The 21,017-nt window shown below is 40.1% G+C and overlaps 1 protein-coding gene across 1 annotated transcript in view; it reads left to right on the top strand.

The window, feature by feature from the left end:
* Positions 1-9,193: 9,193 nt before the first annotated feature.
* The window catches only part of SLC7A2 (solute carrier family 7 member 2), a 53,451-nt gene continuing 41,627 nt past the window's right edge, over positions 9,194-21,017 (top strand). Inside the window, exon 1 of the mRNA XM_058803470.1 lies at positions 9,194-9,202. The gene's annotated coding sequence lies outside the window, so the exon portion shown is untranslated. The remainder of the gene's footprint in view (positions 9,203-21,017) is intronic.

The raw sequence follows: 21,017 nt of genomic DNA, 5'->3' as shown, positions 1-21,017 counted from the left end.
TGTGAGAGGAGTAACATCAATCCAGCTCTCTGACACTGCTGAATCAGTGCTGTATTCCTGATAACAAGCTGGGCAAGACAGCATCAAATTCAGTGGGAAGCTGCTCATGCAAGCTGAAGTGACAACGATACTCTGAGCCACTTTTGGATGACCTTCACCACTTTGATTTCTCTGAGGGGAGCTGGCTCCCACATTGCACTGCCAGATCCACCCCCATTTCCATATGTGATCCGTCCCTGTGGACAAAAACACTGACATAGCTTCTAGAGGCTTACTATTAATGTGCAGTAACACTTCTGGCTTCCATACTGGGCATGGGAAAGTCCACACTGCATAGACTGATGTTGGAAATGTGCCTAGCAATACAGAAAGCCTGAGTTTTTTGTTAGTTTTTTTTATTCTATTCAATTTTCCAGCATTCTTGATTTTATGGCAAATTTCTATGTACTCGGCTTATTTTTCCCGCAAAAGTGGAGAGTTTATAAAAAGTGTAATAGTCAGGAACTGTACCTTGTCCGACTTTTAAAGGCAGTCAGTTTTCCTTACTAACATCTCAAGGCAGTGAATATGGCAATGGGATTAATGGCAATTGATGGAGTGAAGAGAGAGAGAGAGAGAGAGAATTTCGGGAAGTTTTTGGCTGCTGTGAAAAGAAAGTGAGAGTCTCACCTAAACAACATGCTGCATGCTGCAATGTCAGCACAACCTCTACTAGAGACCAGGGAATCTGACACAAGAGGGTGGGAGAAATCCAAGATCCCTCTTCTTGAATTTAGTAAACCAAGCAATATGCATTTTCTTTCTTTCTACTGAGGCTAGCTTCCCTTTCACTTGTGTGGTGGCAGACTTCAAACTTAATGCCTTTGCTATGAAATCCTGTTTCTTTTTCACTTTCCTCTACTCGGGCTTTCTGTAACGTTTTCTTACTAAATCCCTGAAGTTCTGTCAGATTGAAGTTTCAGTATTAGCAGTTTGACTCTGATTATTCTAGCATGGACTCCCAATTTCTTCTTCAAAGTAATCTTGTCTGAATTATCCCCTTGTCTTAAGGTTCTCCTACTTGAATAAAAGACTTAATCACCTTCCATTTTTCATACTTCCATGAGCCAGGTGTTTAAAATACATAAAACATTTTCTACAAATCTGAAATGGCACGTAAAAAGAATAAATCAACTTCTTGAAGCTGTAGTTCAGACACAATAAAAGCCAACACAATCCTGGTTTGAATGCTGTATAGAAATACAGGAATACTAGTGTCCTGTAGCCAGTGTAGAGGACCTGGAAAGCTCCTATATGAAAGAGTCTACAAATCTTTTCATCCATATTCAAGAAAAAGGTACTAACTTTGAATGAGTGTAAGAAAAGGCAATTAGCTTGATTAGGGATATGAAGAATTTACTGCACAAGAGAAGACTGAAAGATTTTTTCTTATTGAGCCTGGCAAAATAAAATCAGAGCGAGAATAGGGTAACTTCCTGAAAACATATCTGAGAAGAAAAGGGTGAGGGAAGGTCATTCCAACTAGAGGATATTACTGATACTCTAGGAAAGAATAAAAATATAAATTGTCTATGGATTCACCTGAGGATGAAACAGGAATATCTCTTAACAACAGAGCAGTGAGGCTCTGATATTCCCTTTTAGAGAGACAACTTGGAGCTTTTGTACTTCAGTGACCAAAAAGCTGCTTATATGATTCTGGTTATGATGAGTCATTCTGTTTCAACATGTAGCCTGAAGCATCTATCTTGAACACAGATTCTCAGTTTTGTGAAATTTGCATAACACAGGATTTCTTAGGAAAAGACCAAGTCAAAAGTTACAGAGAGAGAGCTGCACCTTTTCTGACTTTTATATTCACAGGCATTTACTATGTAAACGGTAGTAGTTGCAAGATTAGACACTGCACCACAGCTGTTACCATTAGCTTTAGCACGAGAAATCTGCTATTTTTAAGCAAAATGAATACCACTAAACTTGGGGCTGGAAGGTCTTCAATACCAGGATTAATAGGTCATGCTCTATATTACTTCTGGTGGTGATGAAAAAATTACCCTGCAAAGAACTGCTTTTAAACCAGTACAGTCTGTGTCCAACAGGCACTTGCAGGGTGTTAATTTCTATGTCTTATAAAGCATTTAGAGCCAGCCTGTTAATCCTCAGTGTTGTTGTAACAAGTTGAGTTCAGCTCTGTGTGGGATATCTTGCGTGTTTGGGTCATACTAACACACTCTTTTTCCTGGACTCTTTTTAATTGTGGGAAATAAATCAAGTCCATGAGTGCTCATTCTTATAAAAAGTGTACATCGAAAATAAAAAAACAAGTTGTCTCTAAATCATTGTGCTTAGGCCTAATCTTTCCTGGGCAATGTAACTAACATAGATAGTTCTCCCCAAAACTACTTTTGTAATTAAAATACATCCACCCTTTCAGAAAGACAAAGGACTGAAGGGGATCTTCTGGAAATCATGAAGCTATTGTGAACTACTTCCCTATATGATCTTCACAAATCAGACCGCTCCATTTTGAGACCAGTTACATTATTTCTCCTCTCCACATATATCACTACTACAAAAATTTAGATATTGACTCATACATCTCAGCCAAATATATTCATGGGCTTCTTGTGCCAATATCTTCTTTTGCCAACATAAACAATTCGTCTCTCTTCCCAAAACTTAGCCTTTCAAATATATGCTGCAACCATATCTCCTACCAGTCTTCTATTTGCTGTGATAAAAACCTTCTTTTTGGAAGATTTGCACTGCAGATTTCAGTATAATATATATACATCTTGAAGCAGGATTTGATGAGGCCAATTGTCTTGTGACAGCTGGCAGTTCTTTGACAAGATTTTCTTTGCAGTTTCTATGTATTTAGTAATCTTACTATATGGTGTCTTGCACATCAGCATTTTAACAAATGTAAAGATCAGCCAAAGAATAAGAAATGATAATGCAAACAGATATATAGAAATGTATTATGCCAATACTCATTCACATTTGAAGTCGTGATTCACTGCTTTCTATGCAGTAGATTGTTTACTCCTCCTGCATGAGTGGCCACAGGCAGGACTCAAGTACATATGTGGGTGGCTAGAGGGGAAAAAATATAATTATTGATGACATGAGAAAAATAAAGCCTTCTATCACTTGTTGCTCAGTTAAGCTCAGAACAATTCAAATATCAAAAGAAGAAAACAATAATATTGCATGACTCATACTTTTATTCAAGAAAACAAATAGCAGTGTACAGAAAGGTGGTGGGTACAAATCCATCATATGAATAATACCCTAGATTTAATACCTTAGAATCCTTTGGTGGGTTCATAAAATTTTGCAGGATACATTGTCAATGGTGATATCATCTGTTCCTGATGAATAGGAACTGCAGGAGTGGAACAATACCACCATTTTGTGGGTGCCAGTGGCAGTTGAAGGAAGTTATCTATGTGATATTTTTCTTTGAAGAAAAAACTTGAAGAGCAAACATTCTAAATCATGAAGAAAAATTCTGTGCAATATCCAAAATCTTCCTTACCACTTAAAAATTTAGCTTCATCTCATCAAAAAGCTGCAAACATGTCATTTTAATCAACTTCAGAGCACATATATGCATAATGTATACTCAGTTATAAAGCATACACATTGGAACACTGATGAGCAAAGACATATGCAATGTATGTAGTCATAGAATTTGTGACATCTCTGTAGTCAATTACAAGCCCCAGTTGTAAACATTATTTTCCTTGGGGAATATTTCTGCTCTTTCTTTTGCAAGGGCAGAAGGGCTGTTTAAGTCTTTCACATCTGGCTGCTCTCTCCCACCCTTTTACTGTGGGAAGTTCTCTCACATCTTCGGCCACAGAGAAGGGGAAGAATAGCTGTTTGAGGGACTGCACAGCAACCCAAAGGTCAATGAAATCTTCCTGGGAAAGCTGATTAAAAGTATTACTTTATTCTCAAAAGTGACTTTTAAAAATTTTTGGTCAGTTTTCTGAGCAGAAGAGACATGCTGAACCACAGAAACTGATTTAGGAGAGCTGGAGGTTGTGATAAGAAGGAGATCAAGGATACAGTGTAAAACTGCTGAACTGAAACTAAAATGTATGGTGAACATCAAAGTAATAGACTGTTAATTAATTAAAGACCAGTGCCCTTGATGTAGAATTGCCTTTGGCATTAAAATTAACTGTCTGACTGAAATGTGTAGAGCAGCTCATGTTTCTCATCATCTGTCTACAGTACACAATTGACATGGAGTGTTAAAGTGCCTCCAGACTCATGGAGAACCAAGTTCACATGTCAGGAAAAATGTAACAGCAGAGACACAAAGCTCTATATAAATAGTTACCAGAATCCAGAATCAAAAACTTGTTAAAAGATAACCTTGGCATCCTTTGCACAGAAACATACAAACTTTTACACAGAACAGTTTGTTCTCAAGTGTGAACTTTTTTTCCAGGAATCCCAGAAGCCCAATGAGATGGCATTTGTATCTGGTTATTCAAGCTTTCTTTATAAATCTCAGGCAAGGTACTTTCTTCCCTCTAAACTGAAAATCTGGATGCTTCAAAACAGCTGAGTGTCTGAGGACATGAAATCATACAGTCTATGGGTTCTGTTGATGCTGAGAAAGAAGAAAAGATTCTGGTTCAGAAGCTATTCTGAGCTTGCAGAACTGATGACAGTAACAGTACTCGACAGCACCACTTCTACAGGACCACGTTTAAGCTTTTGCATTTAAATTCTGCTGCAACACGTTGTAGCTCTCTTTCTGCTGCTCCCCTTGCCAGACAAGCCTGCATTGGCAGATGCTAATTTTGTGCAGAACTCCACTTAGTAATGCATGTGATGCATAAATGCATAAGTAGTGCATACAATTTCTGAATTTAACTAGCAGCTCCACATAGATGAGATTTAAAAACTTGCAGCTATTTCATGCCTTAGAAAAAGTAGAAAACCAATATCAGTACCCCAACTTAATTTAAGAGATTACCTCCTTAACTTCTCTCAGACAAATTAAGGTGTCAAGTCGATGCACAGGTCATGTGGAAAAGTAGAAGAGATGAAAAGAAGCCAACCCTCACAATCCCATAAGATACATTTTTTTCCCTAAATGGGCCAAATTCATGCTGCTGGTTCAGCCTCAGCAGTTCACCTAATACTATCTTACTGAGGCCACTCATGTGATTCATTATGGCTAATCAAACCCTAAGGACTTAAGCAAATTCTGATCCCAGAAGAGACTGTGTTGAGCCTGTGAACACAGATTGCTAAGCAGTGGTTAATACATCAGCAACCTGCTGAAAACTGAAACAAAAAGTATGTTTTCTTTGCTGACTAGTCTGGCCAAGTTTCTTGGCATGCTCCTTCTCCTTTTAGAAGTTTCATTGACATGGCCTCAGTTGCTCAATGCCTGAGACTTGCCATGGGTGGCTGGAGGTAGTTATTAGTTACCTCAGTGCCGTTCTCTGGAAACAGGAGATGATTGCAGCTCTCCTGCCACTCCCCCTTACACTCCCCTCGGCACACCCCCTGGAAGTCTCAAATGGCAAGCCTGCTTTTGGCAGCTGAGGATCAAGTCCTGCTAGAACTTTTTTCCTACTGGGGAAAAGCAATAATTCATTTTTGGTGCTACACGGACAAGTTTTCTAAAGAAAATCAATCCCCAACTATTAAAAATTGTCATTCAGTATTCATATAAATATTTAAAATCCTCATACTTCTTTTTTCCCTAAAAATGGGTAATTAATTACTTACAGAGATTAAAAATACTTTTTGGCTTTTCTTTTTTTCCTTTACAAACCTTTTTCCCCTCTGTGTTTGTATTTTAGAAGTTTAAAGGAAAATCTATCCTGCATAATAAAAGTTCTTAGTTATCTAATGAGTAAATGTAGTCCAGGCAGCCAAAACATGAACCTTCTGCTCTGCTACAGAATTCTGTCATGGCCATATCAGCATTAACCTGTTTGCAAGGAAGATTGCCTTCATTTTTACAGCATTTACATTCCTCAAAGGACCACTGTCTATGAATAACTTTGCCATGAGCTAGGTGGTGAAGAGGGAGGAGGCTAGAGCTTAGCCAACTCCCCCCAGGTCATCAGCCAGCACAGCTCACAAGTTTAAACTTCAAGAGATTAAGTTTACTATAGGTTCATTAAGTATATTAGTACTATCTCTTCAACATTTCCTCCTGTCAACAGGACACACAGGATAATATAGACTCAGAACAGAAACAATTACATACAAAACCACAGTGAAAACAGGAAAGTGAAAGGAACACATCAACAGAGGATAATACTAGAATTTTCAAAATGAGAACACAGTCTTAGGTTTCAATTGCTTCACTCAGGTAAATGAAGAGTGAGGGAAAGAAAGAGGATGAGTAGTTTTTTCATTTTGTTTTGTATATGATAAAAATTTCCTTGCATTTATCAGCTAAAGAATGTGGTGGAGAATGATCATTTAATATTCATGCAATAAAAGCACATACAGTACAGCAAGAATATGCTGGAAACTTCACAAAAATAATTTTGTATCACAGATTTGGTGAGACTAATTTATTCTGTTGAGCTTAATTATTTTTACATCTGACTTCTCACATGTAATGTGATATACAGAGCATTTAGTGAGACATTTGTGTTTACAAATTCAATTACTCAAAAATTACTCTTCAGTAGTATTCAGAAGATTTTATGTATCACATACATAATTTCCTGATATGGATTGGAATATTTAGTCAAAACTGTTGTTCTGCACACATGGAAGGGCAAAGACAAATAACTTTCTGATTGCTAATGTTTTGGTTGAATAGGCTGCCCCTTATTCACATGATTCCTCCCAATAACCGATGTGTATTCTGATAAAAATCTTCACTGCATGGCTTACTTCACTGATGTAGCTATTTCTTAGTAGGCTGATGACACTGTACTTGAAATGTTCAGGAAAGGAAAGGTGGAAAATTCTAATGAGAATTTCAATGTAAAAGGAGTCCAACTACAAGGGAACACAACATAAATGTTTAACAGAATGGTCCATGATTATTTTTCTGCAAACAAAGCACAATTTAATTTATAGCCATAAATTCACTTATGAAGTGCTAATTCACTAAAAAGTCACCCCCTCAAATATGTTTCTCCTCTTCCTGTCTTGTCAGATTGGCCCTCTATATGATCTTCTGTGAGAAGAAAGAGACTCACGGAATGAGAACTCAACCAGAGTTATAGATGTCTGACTTCTTTCAGATACACAGTTCTGAAGGAGTTTTCCCTGTAGAAGGAGAAAGGCAAAACCTAGCCAGGTTAAAGATGGAATTTTTTAAAAGGCAGTTCCTGACAGTAGGGATGCATGTGTGTGGGTATATGAATATGTAATGTACATATTTACACATATACGTACACACATCCATCTCATAGCTAGTGAGAGAATATCATAAAAATGAGACAAGCAGATCCATAGCCAAAATTTGTAAAGTTGTGTCCAAGGATTTTATGTATTCATAGAATCACACAGAGTACTCTGAGTTGGAAGGGACCCACTAGGATCATCACAGTCCAGTTCTGCACAAGACAGCCCCAAGAGTCACACCATGTGCCTGAGAGCGTTTTCCAAATGCATCTTGAGCTCAGACAGCTTTGTGCAGTGACCACTTCCCTGGGGAGCCTGTTCCAGTGCCCAGCCACCTTCTGGGTGAAATTTTTTTCCAAACATCTAACCTAAACCTTCCTTGACACAACTTCAGGCCATTCTATCAGGTCCTGTTGGGTCACCAGAAAGAACAGGTCAGTACCTGTGCCTCCGCTATCCCACATGAGGATGTTGAATATTGCTATGACATCTCCTCAGTCTCCTCCAGGCTCCAGGTCCAACAGACCAAGTGACCTCAGCCTCTCCTCAAATGCCTTCCCCTCTTGACCCTTCACTATCTTTGTAGGCCTCCTTTGAACACTCTCAAATAGCTTTATAGTCTTCTTGTATTCTGGAGCCCAAGATTGCACACAATATTCTATGTGAGGTTGCAGCAGCACAGAGCAGAGTGGGATAATCATCACCCTGAACCAGCTGGGCAATTCAGATTATAGTGTTAAAAGGAAAGGACCTATGTAAGTAGAATATATGCAGAGAGAAAAAGATGATGACTTCTGGATATTCTCAACGTTGATCTTAGCAGTAGCTATTCTTAGCCTTAAAATGAGTTTTTAAAGATATCTGGCCGAGAGAAATTATTTGAATTATTTAGGCTGAAAAAGAGGGAAGCATTTAACACTCTCCAATCTGTGGATAGATAGAGCTGCCATTCCAGTTATCTTGAACAAATATGACAAGGCTTGCAGGAAAAGGCAGTGCTTGACAACACTAGAATGAAAAGAAGCTGCATTGTACTTCTACCCATCCAATGGCACTCTCTGCTGTCATCAGGCAAATGTTGCCTATGATGTTTCCCAAAACAAGTATAGAAAGTGTTATCTGCTAGGACTGACAGAGCGGCACTTCTACCTTCGTTGTCACCACTGCCTGGAGCTTCCTTACAAAATCCCATCACCGGCTTCTGAAAGGTGCCTCGGAAAATAGATCCGCAAGCGGCAAAGGTCGGCCCTGGAGCAGCCCCTCCTCCTGCCTCCCGCACAAAGCCAGGGCAGGCAAATGCCCACAGGCTCCCCCCTATGATGCTGCGGGGAAATTGTTTCCGAGGGCGTATCACTCACGAAGCCCCCGCCAGGGCTATTCGCGAGCGGAACATCAAACACTCGGGGCAAAGCAAGGCTAGGGAAGCCCGTGGTTGCTGCGACTGAGGAGTGGGAGAGCGTCGCGGATGGGACCCCAATGGTCGCTCCCGCGGAGGCGCCGTGAGGGCGGGGGCAGCGGGGATGTCCGCACAGGCTCCGAGACCGCGGTGCCGCGGCGGGCCGGCCTCCCTCCCCTGGTGTACATGGGGGGGAACGCGGTCCGACCCTTCAGGGAATTCTCCCATCCCCGCTGCGCCCCCGCGCCGCTTAGCGGAGCGCACTGCCCCGGCCACGGAGGGGAGGAGGAGAGGGAAGGGCGGGCAGGGGGTCGGCAGGGTGGGGTTTGCCCGCCGCACGTGTGGGAAGGCCGGGCATGGGGGCTCCCTGAGGGGAGGAGCGCCCCGGCTTTGGCCGCCCAGAGAGCCCCGCCGCTGGCAGCGCCGCTCAGCCGCCGGGAGCCGTGCCTGGGCCGCGTAAGTGGCTCCCCTCTCCGCCTTCCTTCCTTCCTCGGGACCGCGTGGGCGAGGGGCTGGGGGAACGCCGCCGTCGGGGCCGCTCGGCGGCTTGGACGCGGTGGGGAGGGATCCTCAGTCCCAGCTCCAGCCCGGCTTGTGCGGCCGGAGGGGCGCTGATTCCCGCCTCGCTCCCAGGAAAAACTCGGTAACTTGAGCTGGGCGGCTTGCGCGGGCAGGGACGCACAGGAGTTCGCTGCTGCCTTTTAAAGTCCGCGGTGGGAAGAAGGGCGCTGGCCCTGGGGGCCGCCGCTCCGGCGCCGGGCTGCGGCAGCCGGGGGGCGCGGGGCTGCATGTGGCACAAGGGAAAGGCTCCTGAGGGCTCCTGGGCACGTGTGGCACCTTGCTTGCTGGTCCTGGGGTGGCATTTGCTCCTACTGTAAAGGGCTGGGGGCGTCGATGGGTGAAACGCCCCTCCTTGCATTTCTGACGAGCTCGCTGAAGGCACTGCCGCACCTGGAGGTGTGGTCCGTGCAGGTGTGACTGACCCAAAGCACACAGTGCGACCCCAGCTCTGCAACCCCAGCTCTTCATGTGTTTTGGGTAGTTGGGGATGTCACACTTCTGTGGAGAGCCTGAAGTAAGTACAGATCCCTAACTGTGGGGAAAAAGTTTACGAAATGTTCCTTTCTGCCAACTTTGCATGTTTAAATCTAGAGATGTGTTTGAAGAATATATGACCCTACATATAATGCTACTGACAGCTGGAGAAAACGAGTTCAGTAAAATAAGTAAAATAAGATCTGCAGCTTCTGATACCTTAGATTTTAAACTTAAATAAGTTTAAAATCTAAGGTATCAGAAGCTGCAGAACATAATCCTTCCACTTTAAAATATTTGGTATCAGTTGAGATTTGTTATACTGTTTGGATGATAGAGCATTATCAATTGGATGCAGGCTCTGGGTGAACTCCATTAATTTGGCTGAATTACATTAGGTTTGGGGAAGGGGAGGGTCTCACACCACTTCAGTTCTGACAGCATCACAGCACATGTAGTTTCTGCTGATTTTTATGCTAGTGCTTAATATATCATTCCAGCAACTTACCTAGGAAAGGAGCAGAAGTTTCCTGAAGTTTGACCTAAGGTGTGAAAGGACTTTCTTCAAGCCTACCCTCTACTTCAAGTATATTAATACCCAACATTATTTGACAAGCTTTCAAACTTCTTTCTTTATATTCTTCCAGTTAAAATAAAAACAAATCTATTGTGAGGCATCTGGATGTTTCAGAGACGGAGAAGGTAAAACAAAGGATCACGGCATAGAGAACTTGTATATATTGAAACAAGCTGATGGTGGTTTGTTTATGCTAGAAAGACAAAACACATTCTATCAAAGTTCCTGTAGACACTGAGCAGACTCAGTACACAGTGGGTCCTGGAACTCTGTGGAAAATGTTTTGAGTTCTGGTTTGCATTACCTAATGGCATTAAAACATCAAAAATAGGCATCATGCCTACACAAAAGTTTGTTTTCATTGACATCTATGATGTACTACATGCCCAGACTGAAAAAGAAATGGTGCCTGCCTGCCCTGTTCCTGTAAGATCTTCATGTCTGCAATTGATTTCATTTTACTCTTCCCCTGACCACACAATTCTTCTAAACCCCAGTCCATTGGGTTCTGATACAAATTGGCACAGAAATAAAACAGCCCCACAAAGACATAAGTAGCCATATTGGTATCTTATGAAAAATGCAGTGATTTTTTGTATGAATGACATGCATTTTTACTCTTTTGCCACATGTTGTGATAGTCATTATTCATGCATGGAGTAGTCTTCTAAGTGATGTTACTAAAATGCCGTTTGTTTCTTCAGATGTGGATGAAACCTGGCACTTTGTCAAGTTTAAATGCAATGAAGTTTTGATCCTGAAGCTCAGTATGTTGGTTACTGTGTACGTGCATAAATGGTCTGACCAAGGTTCCTGATCTCACAAAAGTGTACTTGCTAAGATAAATGACAAGGTAGCTGTTTCTAGTTTTGTACACACAGATTAAATCAAAATGAGTTTCAATTTTCTTAATAACCATGGAATCACAGAATATCCTGTGTTGGGAGGAACCCACAAGGGTCATTGAAGTTCAATACCTGGCCTGCACAGGACAGCCTGAAAAATCACACCATGTGCCCGAGAGAATTGTGTTAATAAATTAATGCACTTAGCATATTTTAGTTAGGGATCTATTAATGCCATATAGCCAAAGGTGTAGAAAGCTAGCAATGCCATTTCAATGCATATTTGTGGCTTCAAAGCAGAACTTCATGCATTCATATTAGCTTTTTCCATACTAAGATATTAAAAATCATTTTATATGTTGCTGAAATTATTCAAAATTATACACTATAGTAAAAAGTGCTTGGAACCATGTTTCTGTGTCTGTAGATTTTCATGTGTCTGAAAGTGTCCATCTTCATAATACCATTTAGCACATGGCCCTTGATTCTTGAGCATCATGATACAATTCTGATCCTCAGGCTTCTCAATTCTTCATCCTTTTGTTTGCTCTGCAGTTGGGGAGAACTTCATCCCACTGGTTTAGTAGCTGAGAAATTTAATATTGGTAACTCAACTGACAGGGCTCTTGGAAGCAAACAGTTGAACTTTCAGAAAAAGACAAATGTGTCCTCCTTTCTGCTGGGAAAAGCATTTGTATAAGTGATCTGCCACTACAACTCCAGTGAGAGTTTTAAAGGTTACTAGTAAAGTGGCTTCTGGGACTCCTAAGCTTAGTCATTGCTGAAAATCATCCAAGATCACAGTATTGTCTTGCCTGATCTCAAAATTCTTATTTATCCAAGTGGACATACTCCAAGGAAAAGATCATTTAGATTGTCCTTGTTTTCACGAGTTCCTGCATCAGATTGCATGTGTGTGGAATGAGAGATTTCTGAATGGATGAACGACACTGATGGGAAATGTGACTGACCACAGGATGATTTCAGGACATCTTGTTCTACACACAACTGGAGAAGAAATTACCTCAAATAAAGCATTCTGATTGCAAGATGATTGTTCCAGGTCTTTTAATGACAATACATGATCTACAGCAGTTGCATACATGAATATCCCTCCTTCTCACTTCACTATGAACTGAACCCCTGTAAAAAATAGGGTGGGCAGGTTGTGACAGTCTAAAACATTGATAGTTGAATGTCTGATGTTGAGCCTGTGTTTATTGAGGGTGGAGAGGTGCTACTGGCATAGCATACATAGACAATTGCCATAGCTATCCTTTCTTTACTGTAGCTGTAAAGATTCTGTCCTAGAGCACATGGACTCCCAAGTATATGTGTGATGGTTGTGAATATATGTAAGCAGCCCCCCAACATCTGTTATGAAGAATTAAGCAAAAAAATGAAGTAGAACATTTTATGGTTCAACTTAATAACAGAAGTCCTTACAAATGAAATATATCTCCATTCACATATTGTAAAGTTTATAGAATCTCTAAGACAGATGGAGCCTCTCAAAATTTTGCCCAGACAGCAATGAACTTTTGAATGGTATGGAATAGTAGCATCAGAGCTCTGATGACAACTGTCTGCTCTAGTTTGGGTTATGGCTTCTAGAAACACTATCTAAAGCTTATTTACATTAAAATTCGGGCCATAGGATGACTTCTACAACACTTACTTTGGAAGAGTATAGTCTCTCATTGTGTCTGACTGGTTACATGTGTCTGACAAGTAGCAGTAAACCAGCCACAGAGGAGGAAGCAATCATACATCATGTTATCATCATGATTGCTCGCTGGATCTGGTTCTTCCCTTTCACTTTTGGAGTTAACTTTTCCTTCCACAACCAGTAGTTAATGAAGGTGACCCAAAAGACCTCCATGCAGTTGCTGGGGGGAGGTGGGTTCTGGTGCTCTCTGTTCCCTGTGCAGTGGAGTGCACACAGCATCTGCTGTTTCTGATAAGCAGTCAAAACAGGCAGAGTCAGTGTTGGTGATCAGTGTTGTGCTGCAGTTCCCTCTATTGCTAATAGCAGGGTAGTTTTGCCTCTGTGATGGTAACATCAGTTTTCTTGCATTGCTGTTCTCACTAAATGACCTCATTTCTGAAAATTATGATGTCAGATGTACTACTAGAAAGGGATGATTGCATTAATCCAATTAATTGGTTACTAGAATTTTTGTGTATTTGTCTGTTGTAGCAAGGTAACAAAACATAGAAAGGTGTCAACTGGCAAAATGCAAAATAATCTTCTGCAGGGAGCTAGCTTAACTAGGGAACATTTGCCAGTTGGGACTGGAATGAGAAAAAGGCAAATTGTACCAAGTGAGTTTGCCAGATTTTTCTTCCATCGTTCGTATTTAATGTACAAATTTACTCCACCTGTGCTTTTTCTTTCCAGAATATTTTTCTTTGAGAAATGCATGGAATAAATTTATTTTTGCTTTAAAGAACATTATGCTTTAAGTGACTTTTTTAGGGAGAGGGAGTTGGATTCAGTGCAATATAATCTTCATTTCCTTTATTGTAGTCACAGTGAATGATGTGCATAAGTTGTTCTGTAGCTCTGTGAATTCGTGTAGCTGATCTCTGCTCCTTGCTCACTTTGTTGGAGGTTGGTTATTCTTTGCCTGGAGTTGTAGCTGCTTGACAACATGGGGAAGCAATTGTGCTTATTTTATTTTGTTTGTGCAGTACCATGCACATTGTGGTTATGGAATAAATAATCATTGAAACAGAATTTGGAAGGGATTGTTATTGTCCTTTTTTCAGTCTCCTTAGACTGAGAAATGTCTCCATATTATTTAAGGAAATTGAAACATTTGGATACTGTACAGGTATATGATTACTCCTGTGAGGGACTAAATTAATTCCTCTGAGTACACTGTTTATGAATTATTTGGTCTGATATTGATTTTATTTTGCCCTCAAATGATTTTGGACTATCATGTAGTCGAGAGAAAATGATGGGATGTGACTTGCCAGGAAATAACTTTCAGCACTGTGAATTAGATGAAAGTCTTGTGGATATATAGAATTAGCATGCATGTGTGATTCTTTTCAAAGGTATAGTGCTTCGGTGTGCTTTTTGGAGCCATTAGTTTAGATGAGTAGGCAGTATTTTTGATCCTTGTAATGACAGTCTAACTTTAAAGTATTGGTAAGTCTTTGACTACAATCAGTTTCAGAATTTAGTTGCCCTGTTCTTGCTGCAAGGATTTGAAGACAAGGAGAACTTTTTAGGGTAGTACTGAAGAAGTATCATGAAACATCAGGTTTGTTATGTGCAATAATAGGTACCTAGTAATTTACATGTTCTGTGGTTGTTGTTTTTCCTCAGCAATATGTTCTTAGAAAATCTTGATGCCTTATCTCTCTACACTGTTTACCAACCTGTGCTCACCCTCTTTCTTTATGAAGACTCAAGGCGGGGCCCTGGGCACTTTTTGATAAAGAGGGGCTGTTCTACAGGCAGGACAAGGTCTCATCCTGAGTGAAGAGGGAAGTCCTGAGCTGAAGGCATCTTTCAGGCCTGTTTGTAGAAGGCACCTTCTACATCTATGAATTTGGCTTTTTTAAAAAACATATTTTTCAAGAAGGCATGAGTATGCACTAGGTAAATTGCTATGCCAGCAAACTAATAAGAGAAGAATTGCGCTTATCTTAAACTAGATCAGTAAAAAAGATTAAATATTAAAAATTCAAATGTATGAATTACCAAGAAGTACCTGGTGCTTGGTTAGAAACACTATGAAATTTGCAATTATAGTATTCACTGTGAGATGGAGAAGTCCAGAGCAATAGAAATCAGTGCTTCTTAAAACACCATCCATGGGGAGACTTCCTATTGTATATAATAGACCTGCTTTGAGGTTTTCATTGTTTTAAGGTAGCCTATGTACCTGTCCTTGCCATCCTTTGACAAGTATTTTATCATTTCTCTTAGTTTTATTCAGTGCCCCAAACCCAAATTGGTCAGAATAGTTGCTACTAAAAAGATTAAAATATCTCCCAAGGAAGCCTCAAATGTGAGTTGCTGTTCCTCATAGTCTCAGAGGGCTGTTTTTGCTGTTTCCCAGCTCCTTTTTTTCAGTGCAGTAAATACTTCGTGTTTACATCAGTTTGTACGGAATAACTTCATGGTTTTCTGCTCCAGGAAATACATGGTTTTTCCAGGGGTTTTTCCATGGATTTTTCCAGGGTTTTTTCCAGAGGCTTTTCCAGGACTTTTCCTTTTATTTCCTGGGCTTTATAGAATTTTTCCCAGGGGTTTTTCCAGAGGTTTTCCCAGGGTTTTTCATCAACATCTAGGAAAATAATGAGCAATGTGTGGAGATGGAGCAGTGGCAAATTTGCATTATGCCAGTAACATGAGAAAAAAGAGCACTGTGAGGTTGCCTGTGGTAGTTTGTAGCTGAAGATGAGATGCTGCATAGAGAAGCAATGGTGAGTCACGTGGTGTGTGCTCCTGAGAGTTTGAACAGGTTTGTTCAGACCTGTGGTAGATCCAGATTATCTGAGAGCTTTAGGTTTTCATTCACATTCTGCATAAATTTTTGTGCTGCATGGAACATTATAAGTCATATCAGGTGTCTAGAAAAAGGCAGGAAAATTGAATGTATTATAAGTAGAACGTTCAGTGCTGACTTGCTTACAGAACACTAGAAGGAAGATCTTACTTTGTGGTCTTTGGTTTGACTCTTGCTGACCTGACAAAAAAATAAATAGTTAGAACAATCCGACAATGGACACCAAAATTATTTAACTGCATACTTTGGATGCTGAAAGTATTTAAATACTTGCAGGAATGACATGTTCATAAGTAAGTTTTATATGGAAAGTGTTGTGACTTCACAATTGATGTGTTCTCTGTTTCTTCCTTTATTAAGTATATTTTATTATCTAAAAACAATACACAGTTAAAAACTGCTTGCCTAATTAGGAACAATAACTGTTTTATTTTGCTGAAGTGCTTGACAGTCACGCCAGAACTTGAGTTCATGGATGCTCTAGGCCAAGATCATCATGCAGACTAATCAGTGATCTTCCACTGCCCTGCCCAAACACACGTACTCCCAAAAATCATACATTCAGATTTTACAGCTTATTTTTATTGTAGGCTTGCCAATTACAATATGATATTAATATATGACTTTCCTACCAGTCTTGCTTTTTGTTCGTTTCTCCACATTTGCTTAGTTTTTCCTGCTCTCTTTTGAATGCCCAACCTCTGAAACTGTATAACTTTTTCTCGGGATTATGTCAACCAGCTATTGCTTAGGCACCTTTAGATTTTTGAGGCAATTACTATAAGTTTTCAGGAGTTAAAAAGTAGATGTTTGTGCATCATTTGGAGAAATCCCACTTGTCCCATGAAAATGCAACTTTCATCATCGTGGTAGAGCCTGATGCTGAAAAATACCATGTGGTAGTAATTTATCATTTGCCATGAGGTGTTCTGCTAGAATGAATGTCTTAGAGCAATGAGGGAATCATTGTGTGGATTTTGCATGGTAGGGAGAGAAGAAACTGAGAGGGAAAAATCAGCCCTGTAATGTACTTTCTCTAAGTGAAGGAAATCTGTTCTAATTGTCTCAACATTTATTCCCTAGTGGAATAGTGCTTCTGAGTATCTGGTCCAAAATGTTTTGCAGTCTCCCATGCAATGTACAGCTCTTAGAAATAATTTATTAGACTGTTTCAATTTATTTTTTAATTTATGCATGTGTCTTATTTTGAAATAGTTTCAACATCAGACTTAATAACCCCATTTTGTATTTCTAATTGTCTCACTTACAAACATTTATAAACCTTTATTCAATTTTACAGTACTCTGCAAAGTCTTCTGTGGAGTTTAATTGCCTATATACTCCACTTCATTAGCTGTCTAAGCAAATAATTTTAGAGTTGTATTAAATAAGAGGGTTTTTTTTTCCCTATTTGACAGCTTTTCTGTCCTATATGGTAACAGATGGGTTGCACTTAGTTCAATGAACCAGATGCAAAATGAGCAGAATTTGCAGTTAAATACTGTTTATGTTGCATTTTTATTCACACACAATAAATTAAATCAGCTTCCTGATTATGTAAAGTGAATGTTTACACTCTTTCATCGAAATTAATTAAAATGTATCCACTATGCTCTGTGAAATAAGCAGTTTTCTGAGCCTGCATGGGCTCATAGGTACAATTTGTGCATTTCTTACTGAAGCAATGTCAGCATAAGGAACTCTTATGTTTTGCTCCAGCCTGCTATCTCTTGTTCCTGCTCCTATAACCATCCCTCTGTGCCTGCACAGCTGCTTGCTGTTCTGTGCAATGAACTGGATTAGGAAACATTAATCTCTTTTCTTGGGATACTTTTGTTTGAAGATCAGTTCCCTATTCCAATTGGAATGGCCACACACATGGCTCTGCAGCCACAGCTCAGGAACAGACACAGAGGAGAGAACAGACTGAGCAGTGGAGCTGCTTCAATTGTACAGCCATTGGAAAAAACTATTTATCATGCTCCACATAGCTGTAAAACACACTGTAATTTCTCTTACATCCTCTGATTTTTGTCTTCACTTCCTTTTAGAACATCTTTGTCTCTGAAGTGACAAAGTTTTCAGTAGTTGAAAAACTTTGACCATGACAGTGGTATCCCTCAAACTTTAGAAGTTTTGGCATTTAGAATCATTCTTTTCCTGCAACAAATGAAGTCTTTTAGAATTCAGTTCCATAGTTTTGTTCCTTGGACTCGAAATAAAGGAACTGTAACTTTTCAAACAAGATGATACTTACCAAGTGCACTTTTGGTGATACTCTTCTAGACTGCCTTGGTGAATGACTTGTATGTGAAATGGTTCTGAATGAAGAATTTTGGATAGTTCTTACTTGTAACCTGTCACATCTAACTGTAGCTCCTGTAGTGCATATTTGACGTGTTTCTGATCTCTTTGTCTGAAGATATAGAGAATATTTTCATAGGAACCAGTGAAATTACCAAAGTGGCAAATATCTTTCCTCTTCCCTCCCCTTCCCAAGCACTCTCTCAACTCTCATTTGCATTTATTAGTAGACTATAATTTTCTAGAGTATTATTTTCTTCAAAATTATTTTCTTGTGCTTTTTCATGAACAGAGACATATTTGTCCAGACAGCTATGTGATGACTGGTACAAGTGACTTCTGTAGAGGATGGTGAGTTTGATAAGTATCTTCCTATAATCTTCATAAAAGAACAGTGAAATACAGTATTTTAGCTTGGCTGGAACCTAGCTAATAGAAGTGTGAGTTTCAGTGTTCCATCTGCTTTCTAAGGATTTGATAACAAGCATTGCCGATAGCACAGAGACAGCGAGTTGGCTAATCATGGCTGTTTGCAAATAGCAGAAAGGCAGCAAAAGAACAGCATGATGTGAATGTTGCTCATAGTGTTCCCTGGAGGGGTGGCTGTAAAGAAACCTGGAACTGTAAGGGAAGAAGCTCTGCTGGTACTTTGATTCCTTCTGTGTTGAGGGAAACAGGACTCTGCAAACACACAGCAGGGCATGTGAAATATGTGACTTTGGATTTCACCACCTTGCTGGAGGAGACTACAAACTCTGGAAAACATCATCTGAGTTGAAAGGGAAAGTCAGAGCAGTTGGAGACACTTCCAAGTGCTATATGTAGAATCTTCTTTGATAGTAAACACCCCCTTGGAAAACAGATCCAAAGGCTGAAGGAAGACCTGAAATGGTAGTATGAAGCAACTTTATTCACAGTGCTACTTCTGTCATGTTCTCCTGAACAGCTAGCATGGCTGCTGGCTTCAGTGTGGAATACTTCTGCATTTCTCTTAGCAAACTTAGAAAGCAGGGTTTCAGGAACCACAACAAATAAGTCTCCCCAAAACTAACCTGGGAAATAAATATGTGAATTGGATAGGCTATAGAAGTTGTTTCCCTCGATATGAAACTTAGTCAGACAGGGAACTCGCATAAGGCTGAATATTTAACATGGATTTCTACTCTGGAGGCCCAGGAAGGGAAAGTCTGGATTGCCCCATCAGAAATACTGCAGTCCTTGACATTACTATTTTTTGTGACTGATACAGTTCTGCTGAAACGTATTTAGCTTGGTTCAGTTTTGCTGATAAATTGGGTAAATCACTGGGCAGAAAAGAAAGATAAGGTTCTGAGAACAGACTCTGAGGTAGAAGACATTAAAAGAAATATAGTTTTTTGCCTGAAGAGGTGATACTTGATATTGTAGTGGCCTTCAAGAAATGGAGAAGTGGGATATGCTTCACACCAAGAAGAGAGAAACAATAGAGTTAAAATCCCGCTCCCAAGGTTGCAAAATGTGAAACAGTGCTGTTCAAACTAATGTTTCAGAATATGCTCCCACAGCAGGCTGCACTGGGAGGAGTGGTTGTTTGTGTGTGTCCTCAGGCTTGTACAGTGCACCAGCTTGCCTTTGGGTGGTGGGAAGAAGGTACTGCCCACATGCCTGCTGCAGCCCTTTTGTAATACTGAGGCATACACTGTGTACTAAAAAGGTATAAGGCCCTGTGAAGCAGGTGGACAGTCATCAGTAAGAAATTTATAACGAAAGGAAGGGGAAGAAGTCTGCTTTGTATGGAGTTAGATATATGAGCAATACTTCCTACTTTAATTCCAAGTTCATGTATTAACACCATCTCAGCATGTGGTGGGGATGAGCTTTCATAATGGTCTTCTCCAGAAACTGTGGAAACAGAAACTGAAATAAGAAAGTAAATAAACCCCTTCTATACAAATGCAGTCTCTGTAGGTTGCTGTCCTTGTCTTTCTTAGCTGCTTTTTTCCTGCAGTTTGGAGTGAAATGAGTATGCACACTGAAAATAAGACATGCTGAAATAGAACCTAGGCTGTGTTTTCTTAGAAATAAAGCAGAACTAATAATGTCTGTATTATTTCTGTAGTATCCTTAATGTGCTTTTTGTATTTCAGATCAAGTAACTTGTAGTCAGTTTCATTTGGCCTTCCATGAGTGAATGCCACATCAGGGTGCAGGGTGTGGTGTCAGAATTCAATTAATTTCACAGAATTTGGAATGGAATAAGACTTAAAGTAACTTTTGTAACTGTTACATTATAAATATCTCTATTCCCTTAAGATGTACCAGTAATGCTGTGTACTGAACAACTGAATTGTCCAAGTTTACTTAAAATGGATTTGTCTTTTGCATGTGTTCCTACCAGTGATGGAGTCAGATTTTACACATTGTTATGAGTCATTCATCATCAACACTGCTGCAGTGTTATGTTCCAGACTTTAATCTTGCCATTCAGACTGTTGTGGCCTTTCTTGAGAATAATCTTGTCCTTACTTTGAGTTAAGGCTGCACCAAAAAGAGATGAAATATTTAAGTCTTGCCTACAGTAGTCAATCCTTCTCCATGTGTACCCTGCAGTAGTGTTGCTACAAGAACTTGTGCAGCTCTGTAGTAAATTGTATCAGGAGACCAATCTGGTTCAAAATTGACTTAGTGCCTGCGCAGTGTGTCTCCATTCCCCAGTTTAATTCACTTTTTGTGCCACAGAAATGTTTATGTTGGCCCAAGGGAAGAATACAGGAGCGAGTATCTGGTTAGGGTACACCACGTATTTTGGTGGAAACGCTGGCTTGAGGTTTTAGTTCCAGCTGTGCTATGGCTGCTGATGAAGCAATGGCAGCACAGAGCTTAACAGTCTAATAGCACCTTTGTATTCAAGTGGGTTGCAGACCAGCCTGCAGCTTTTGCACCTGAGCATTCAGTATTATCTGTCTGCAGTGGCAGTGTCTATTTCAGCACCTGGTGCAGCT

This window comes from Ammospiza caudacuta, chromosome 4 (assembly GCF_027887145.1).
Source record: "Ammospiza caudacuta isolate bAmmCau1 chromosome 4, bAmmCau1.pri, whole genome shotgun sequence".
Taxonomy (NCBI): domain Eukaryota; kingdom Metazoa; phylum Chordata; class Aves; order Passeriformes; family Passerellidae; genus Ammospiza; species Ammospiza caudacuta.
The sequence above is the reverse complement of the archived record's forward strand: the minus strand, read 5'-3'. Positions and strand labels throughout refer to the sequence as shown.